The 9,035-nt window shown below is 41.5% G+C and overlaps 1 pseudogene; it reads left to right on the plus strand.

Annotated features, from left to right (window-relative positions):
* LOC115873191 overlaps positions 1-3,210 on the plus strand; it is a 124,208-nt pseudogene extending 120,998 nt beyond the window's left edge.
* Positions 3,211-9,035: the final 5,825 nt, after the last annotated feature.

A 9,035-nucleotide genomic window follows, 5' to 3' on the forward strand; every position in this document is an offset into this window, starting at 1 on the left:
TCTCCTCCAGATTGTTCATCCAGCCTGTCCTATCCAGACAGACCTGCGGAGACAACAGCATGCACAAAAACAAGACAGAGCAAAACCAAGCAACACTATCATGCATTCTTCAGCTTCAAATTTATTACCAAGGCCATATTTCCAACTATTATATTCCAATCACCAATAATTATCAGTGAATCTTGATTTTATATTTGATCAATTTCAGACTGAAAATGTTGGCAGAATTTTTCCATTTCTACATCATTAGTTTTACTGATTGGTGTATAAACTTTAATAATAGTTGTATTTATTGGATTTCCTTAGAGGCACATAGATATAATCCTATCACAAATAACATTATATTTCAAGATAGATTTTAGAAATATCCTTTCTGACAATGAATGCAATATAATTCTCTTGATGGGTTCATTCCTGGCATAGCAACCCACATGATTTTCTAATTAAAAATGGTCAATACCAGTCCATTTTTGGATTCCATTTCATTTTCACAACTTCCAAGGTTCTTAGATTCATACTTCATACATTCAAAGGTCCAATTATTAATTGATGTTCTCAACTGTTGTTCACATTTTGAGTCATGGCCCATCAGCAAATGAAGATCCTGAAGCATTTATTCCCAAGTTTTTTTCCATCCACATCATTGTGGTTTTAGTGGTTACACATTGGGCTGATAACCAAAAAGCTAGCCGTTCGAAACCACCAGCTGCTCCATGTGAGAAAGACGTGGTTTTCTATTTCTATTAAGAGTTATAGTCTTGGAAAGCCTCAGGGCCATTCTGTCCTGTGTGATCACTATGAGTCAGAATTTTGTTTGGTTATTGTTGCCTCTATCTTGCGGAGGTATCTCTTCCTCAGTCGTATTTTGAGTGCTTTCCAACCTGAGAAGTTCATTATTTGGCACCACCTCCAACATTGTTGTGCTTCTTTTCATGAGGTTTTCTGATCCTGACATTCTTTCAATTCTGTAGATAATGTTTTCAGTCTATAATTCTTTAGTCGTGTACAGGTTATTCTTACTTTATAATCTGCTCTTAGTTTGGAAGCTCTGCTGACATCTGTTCTCTTTGGTTGACTCTGCTGGCATCTGAAATACCAGTGACATAGCCTCTACCATGATAGCAACATACAAGCCACCACAGTACCACAAAATTCCACGCAAGATATTACAAACCATTATTTCAGACCATAATATCAAAACATAAGAAATAAACAATAGGAAGTGAAAGAAACAAAATCAAATAGATAAAAATGGGGATATGCCATGATTAAAAACTATTGGGCAATTGAAGAAATAAGGAATGAAATTTTTAAAATTAACTGAAACAAATTAGAACCAAAATACTACATACCAAAACTTTTAGGACATAGTTAAATCACATACCTAGAAAACAATTTATAGCAATAAACATGCACAGCAGAAAAGAAGAACAACCCAGCATTCACAATAATTATAACAAAAGTAGCAAAACAAATGTTCAGTCACCAGAAGTAACTAAATGGTAAAGATTGTATTAGTCTAGGTACTTTGGAGAAACAAATCCACAGTGACTCATGTATAAGAGAGAGTTTTATGTAAAGAAAAGGTGCATCACAAAAACATCCCAACCCAATGCTGCCCAAGCCCACAAGTCCAACATTAACCCATTAACCCAACACCAGTCCACAAAGTCCTCCACCTCACAAAACAGAGGCAATGATGCCGACTGCAGGAGGACAGCTGAGTCAGTGAATGAACAAGCATCTCAGCACTAGCAGGGGTCTCCACACAGCTGCTCCAGCACCCAGGGCTGCATCGGGATAGGTCCATGTAGCTTCTCCTTGGGGATGTCTTGTAGAAAGTCAATCTTGCAAGCTGAAGCAGGGAACTGCTAAGGCAGCTGCACCCGGTGCAACCATCACAAAACAAGAGACCCGAGAACTAGAACGGCAAGGCTTCACCACCCATTTATCCCTCCACCTTTCAACCAGCCCCACATGTAATTATAGGCCACGCTGGCACAATTAACTAACTCAAAGATTATACAAGTAAATTAATCAGAAAACAGAAAAACAACAGAAAAAGCAAAATGGCAAGAAGTTGGTTCTTGGAAAGAATTAACAAAATGGAAAAACCTCTAGCAAACTAACAAGAGAAAAGAAAGGAAAATGCAAATATCAAGAATAACAAATGATAGTGGCAAATCACACAGAATCAAGTAAAATAAAAAAAGATACAAATGGATGAATATCAGGACCGGTAAATAGCGTTGATTTATATGACCTTATTCTAGTGGATGTGATAAAAGATCATAAAAAAGACTGTAATCCAAGACATTTGAAAATTTAGATGAAATGTACAAATTTCTAGCCTAAATTAACACAGACAGATGTAAAAATCTTAACAGACACATAACAAATGAAATAGATCATTTAAAAACTCTCAGAAAAGACTGCCATGTTGCCTCCCTCAGATGCTTGGATGACCCTCCAGAGGTCACCTCGGGCTCACACATACAGGCCCCCCCCATCCCATGCTGCTTGGGCACTGTGACTGGAGTCTGTTACTCCAGCCCAGGGTCTCATAGGGGATGTCAGAGGCTCAGGTCCACTGTCTTAAGTTCTTTTAGTTGTTGCAAACTCCATCCACCAGAGAGACTTCCAGTGGCCCCAGCATGATCAGTAAATAGAAACATTGTGTTTTATTTATGAAGGAGATTAAATTTCTGGAAATCATGTCCAGTTTGATTTCCATACAGGATAGGAGAAAATGGTGACACAAAAGCCTTCTTAATTGACATTTCTTGGACAGAAACATATCCAGAAACAGCTCCAATAACATCTATGAATGCTTTTTTGTTTTTTTTTAAACACCACCATATTAGCCAAGTTACAGGAAGTAGTTGAAGTTAAACTGGGAACTGCTGTGACCTGTACACTATTTGAATATACCAATAAGGAACAGACTCATTCCATGACATCAGTAAGTAATATCATTTCAGTTGAAACTCTAATAAAGTTCCATCAAATAAGACAAAAGACAAAAAACAACACGTTTGAAAACTCCAGAAATGTATAAACTGGGAGATAAAACATCGCAGAGGGGAACTTCCTCAAGGTCAGAACTAGGTTGATATGGTTAATCAATTATGCAAAACTGGTTCTAAAGATGCTGAAAAACACTTGGAATTTGAGAAAAGTAGAGGACTTTTTTTAAAAAGTAGAGTCTAATGGGACTTAATCATGGGCACTGTAGCAGCGAGGAATTACTAAACCTGAATAAAGGCCGAACATAATGGTGGGACAAGAGGAAAGTAAAAGGAAATAGAGGAAAGGACCAGGAGGAAAAGGCCATTTGTAGAGGTCTAAATACAGGCATGTACATATGTAAATATATATAGATGTAAAACGAGAGGGGAGTAGAACTATACACTCATTTCTATATGTTAAGAATTAAGGTTTCAGATGAACATTGGGCCCCGAATAAATTACTCCCTTAACATAAGAACACTTTGTTCTAACAATCCGGCTTTCTGTGATGCTCACCTTCCCAACACGATCACTGAAGACATAATGGGTGCATAAGCAAATGTGGTGAAGAAAGCTGATTGTGCAGCTATCAAAAGATATAGCATCTGGGGTCTTAAAAGCATGAGGATAAACAAGTGGCCATCCAGCTCAGAAGCAACAAAGCCTACATGGAAGAAGCACACCAGCCTGTGTGATCATGAGGTGTACATGGGATCAGGTATCAGACATCTAAGACCCAGAACAAAATCATACCCAAGATGGGGCATGGAGTAGAGACCCAATATCCATCTGTAGACAATTGGACAGCCCCTCACAGAGGGGTCACAGGGAAGAGATGAGCCAGCCAGGGTGCAGTATAGCACCGATGAAACACACAACTTTCCTCTAATTCTTTGGTGCTTCCTTCCCCCCACTATCATGACCTCAATTTTGCCCTACAAATCAGATTAGTCTAGAACATGCACACTGCTACAGATAAGAGCCCCAAACACAGGGAATCCAGGATAAATAAACCCCTCAGGGCCAACAATGAAAGTAGAGATACCAGGAGGATCAAGGGAGGGTGGTGGGGGTAGAAAGGGGGAATTGATCACAAGGGCCAATCTATAACCCCTTCCCTGGGGGACGAATAATGGAAACGTGGGTGAGGGGTGAAGAAGGATGATGTAATATATGAAAATAATAATCTGTAATTTATCAAGGGTTCATCAGGGAGGGCGGGTGGGGGAGGAAGGGGGAAGAAATGTGAAGCTGATATCAGGGGCTCAAGTGGGAACAGAATGTTTTGAAAATGGACAATGGCCTTTCACAAGAGTGACTGTTCATTGGGGGAAAGGAAATAATCAAACTTTTCGGGAATTACTGGACACTGGTTCTGAACTGGAACTAATTCCAGGAGACCCAAAGTGTTTTGAAGGCCTACCAGTCAGAGTGGGAGCTTATTGAGGTCAATTTATCAATGGAGTTTTAGCTCAGGTATGCCTCACTGTGGGTCCAGTGGGTCCCGGAACTCATCCTGCGGTTACTTCCCCACTACCAGAATGTATCATTGGAATAGACATACTTAGTAACTGGCAGAACCCCTATATTGGATCCCTGAAATGTGGAATAAGGGCTATCATGGTAGGAAAGGCCAAGTGGACACCATTAGAACTACCATTGGCTAGAAAAATAATAAACCAAAAGCAGTACTGCATTCCTGGAGGGACTGCAAAGATCAGTGCCACTATCTAGACCTGAAAGATGCAGGGGTGGTGATTCCTACCACATGCCCATTTAACTCACTTATTTCGCCTGCTTAAAAAAAAAAAGATGGATCTCGGAGAATGACAGTGGATTATCATAAACTTGACCAGGTGGTGACTCCAATTGCAGCTGCCGATCCAGATGTGATTTCATTTTTTGAGCAAATTAATACTTCTTCTGGTACTTGGCAGGAAGCTATTGATCTGGCCAATGCCTTCTTCTTAATACCAGTCTTGAAGGACCACCAGAAGCAGTTTACCTTCAGCTGGCAGGGGCAACAATACACTTTCACAAATATCCAGCAGGGGTACACCAACTGTTCTGCCCTGTGCCATAATTTAGTCCGAAGGGAACTTGATCGCCTGTCTATTCCACAAAATTTCATACTAGTCCACTATATTGTTGACAGTATGCAGATTGGACCCACTAAGGAGGATGTATCAGAGACTCTAGATTCATTGGTACAACATCTGCGTACAAGAGGTTGGGAAATTAACCCAACGAAGACTCAAGCACCCTCCACCTCAGCAAAATTTCTAGGAGTCCAGTGGTGTGGGGCATGTCGACATATTCCTACTAAAGTGAAAAATAATCTATTACATCTGACCCACCCCACCCCCCAACCCCCGCCCCGCCTCCGCCCCAGCAACTAAACAGGAGGCATAATGCCTAGTGGGCTTCTTCGGATTTTGGAGGCAACATATCCCTCACTTGGGTGGTCTACTTCGACCTATTTATCACGTGGCACAAAAGGCCTCCAAATTTGAGTGTGGCCCAGAACAAGAAAAGGCTCTGCAACAGGTTCAGGGTGTCGTGCAAGCTGCTTTGCCACTGGGACCATTATGCTCCAGCTGACCTGATGGTGCTAGAGGTGTCAGTTGTAAAGATGCAGTGTGGAGTCTTTGGCAGACCCCTATTGGTGAATCACAGTGTAAACCGTTGGGGTTTTAGAGTAAAGTCCTGCCATCCTCTGCAGACAACTACTCCCCCTTTGAAAAACTGCTTTTGGCCTGTTACTGGGCCTTGGTGGAGACTGAATGCCTCACCCTGGTCCACCAAGTCACTATGAGGCCTGAACTACCTATCATGAACTGGGTATCGACTGACTCACAGAGTCATAAAGTTGGACATGCACAGCATCATGCCATTGTTAAATGGAAGTGGTATATATGAGATCGGGCCAAAGCAGGACCTGAAGGGACAAGTAAGCTGCATGAAGAAGTGGCCCAAATGCCCACAGTCTCCACTCCTGTCACATTACCTCCTTTCTCCCAGTCTGCACCCATGGCCTCCTGGGGAGTTCCTTAACCGAAGAACAGAAAAGTCATGTTTGGTTTACAGATGGCTCTGCACGAAATGCAGGTGCCACTCGTAAGTGGACAGCAGCAGCACTACAGCTTCTTTCTTGGATCTCCCTAAAAGACAGTGGTGAAAGGAAATCCTCCCAATGGGCAGAACTTCGAGCGGTGCACCTGGCCTTTCAGTTTGCCTGCAAGGAAAAATGGCCAGATGTGAGACTGTATACTGATTCATGGGCTAATGGCTTGGCTGGATGATTAGGGAATTGGAAGGAACATGATTGGAAAATTGGTGACAAGGAAGTGTGGGGAAGAGGTATGTGGATAGATCTCTTTGAATGGGCCAAGAAAGTAAAGGTAATCGTGTCTCATGTGACATCTCACCAAAGGGTTACCTCTGAAGAGGAGGACTTTAACAATCAAGTGGATAAGATCATTGCTTCAGATCAAGGAAATCACGTCACAGCAAATGTGATAGGCAATGAGCCCATGCCCATGGAATCCACTGGTCGTATCATGTTCCTCATCATCCTGAAGCAGCTGACTTGATAAGAGCGGTGGAATGGGCTCCTAAAGACACAATTATGGTGCCAACTAGTTGGCAACAACTTGCAGGGCTGGGTCAATGTTCTCCAGGAAGCTGTATATGCTCTAAACCAGTGGCCAATAAATATATGGTGCTGTGTCTCCAATAGCCAGAATTCATGGGTCCAGGAACCAAGGGGTGGAAGCTGGAGTGGCACCACTCACTATTACTCCTAGTGATCCATTTGTAGCATATTTGCTTCCTGTCCCAGCAACCCTATGTGCTTCAGGCCTCTAGGTCCTGGTCCTGAAAGAAGGAACTCTACCACCTGGAAACACAGCACAGATTCCACTGAACTGGCAGCTGAGAATTCCCCCTGGCCACTTTGGGCTTCTCATGCCTTTGGATCAAAAGGTCAGACTGAGTGGTGTGATTAATCCTGATTACCAAGGAGAAATTGGACTGGTGCTACATTATGGAAGTAAAGAAGAATATGTCTGGAATCCAGGGGATCCCGTAGGCTGTCTCTTAGTACTACCATGCCCTGTGATTAAAGTAAATGGCAAGGTACAGCAACCCAATCCTGACAAGACGTATAATGACCTAGGCCCCTCAGGAATGAAGGTCTGGGTCACCCCACCAGGCAAAAAACCACAGCTGAGGTGCTTGCTGAGGGTAAAGGTAATACAGAATGGGTAGTAGAAGAAGGTAGTTCTACCTATCAGTTAGGACCACGTTTTCAATTGCAAAAGCGAGGTTTGTAATTGTCAGTGTATTTTCTTTTTATGTGCTTATTGCATTTCTTTCCTTTGTTCATGTATATCATATACAATTGGACTCAGTGTGTTTTCATGTATATGTATGATAGAAGTTTCATGTTACGTATAAGTGTGATTTCATTAATGTCTGGAAATTATAAATGGCTAAAGAATTTGTATAGGTGCCAAGTTGGCAAAGGGCGGATTGTGATAGGTAGGTTTGTTGTGCCAACATGGCCGATGAACACGTGTGATTAGTTGAAGTGCAAAGAGATAAATGGCTCCACGAGCCTCGGCTTCTTCTCTTGCTCTTTGATCTTCGGACCAATGTGTGGTGATCTTACTTGTTCTTTGCCTCAATTTGCAAGCTACACTACCTGTGGGACACCTAACCCAGGGAATGTGTCACTGTAACTTGAGGTTCCTTCCAGACCTGCTTCACCACGCTACTGGAAGGTACACTTTTTCAGCTGGGGCCTGTTGGACCCTGTCATCTGGCTGACTGTTGACCTGCTTGCTGTCTGCAGCCTATGGATGGATAGCCTGAATTGCTCCATGGAGGACCACCCAGCGGCCCTCAAGACTCGAAGGACTGCCAGTGTACTAACTGTCTCATGGAAATGAGTTGCACTGAGCTATTTGTACTGCTTTATATATTATTTAACTATTTTTTATGTTATCTATCTAAATATATATAAAATTATTAGTGTCCTGGTTTTGTTTCTCTAGAGAACCCTGTCTAACACAGCGGCATATGTGCAAATGTGCTTGACACACTGGATGAATGTAAGGATTGCCATAAGAGATGTAAAAACCCCTAATAAAAGTAAAGGAAAAAAAAGTAGGGTTCAGCATCTCCCATTACACTTCTGGTAGTGAAATGACTTTGCATAGAAAATAATTTTTGTATGTTTCTTACATTAAAATATAAGCTAAACTTTGGTTGCCTTAAATTATCTTCACAAACTTGCCTTGATAAAAGGTGAAAATATTACTGTTTATTATACTTTATAAAAAGCCTGCCATACGTTATAAATGGACTAATACCAGGAATTGTATATAATCAATGTTAATTTACATGAGCTTATTCTTGTGGATATGATAAAAAAATATAAAACACACTAAATCCTAGATCTAATTTAACAGCAATTAGTTATTACATCATGGCCTTGCATGATACTTGCCCTTAGGAAGGAAAGACAAAAGATATTGTTGCAAAGTGTGGTGAGGAAAGTTGATGGTGCCCAGCTATCACATAAAATGGTTCTGGGGTCTTAAAGGCTTGTCTCCAAACAAGCAGCCATCTAAGTGAGATGTCAACTAAGTCCATGTGGAAGAAACACTCCAACATCAGACACTGAAGGATTGTAAATCATATAATCTGAAGTCGAAGGAGGGAATAGTATAAGAGCTTAAATTGTGAGGTTCTAGTTTGCAGAAGGCTATAGATGACAGTGGAAGCCCAAGATACATTTGTGAGAGATACACAGGAAAGTAGCCTCCAGTTATATCCCTCTATCCATAATGAGGGATGGGAATAAACTGGTTACAAAATAGAGTACATTGGAGAGATGACCATTGGTGATCAAAATGATAAACCTGTGCTTGGTTTTGCTCTGTCTTGTTTTTATGCATGTTGTCTCCGCAGGCCTGTCTGGATAGGACAGGCTGGATGAACAATCTGGAGGAGAAAACAAC

The sequence above is a fragment of the Echinops telfairi genome, unplaced genomic scaffold (genome assembly GCF_000313985.2).
Source record: "Echinops telfairi isolate 266 unplaced genomic scaffold, ASM31398v2 ScPeMD7_7467;HRSCAF=8505_0, whole genome shotgun sequence".
Classification (NCBI taxonomy): Eukaryota; Metazoa; Chordata; class Mammalia; order Afrosoricida; family Tenrecidae; genus Echinops; species Echinops telfairi.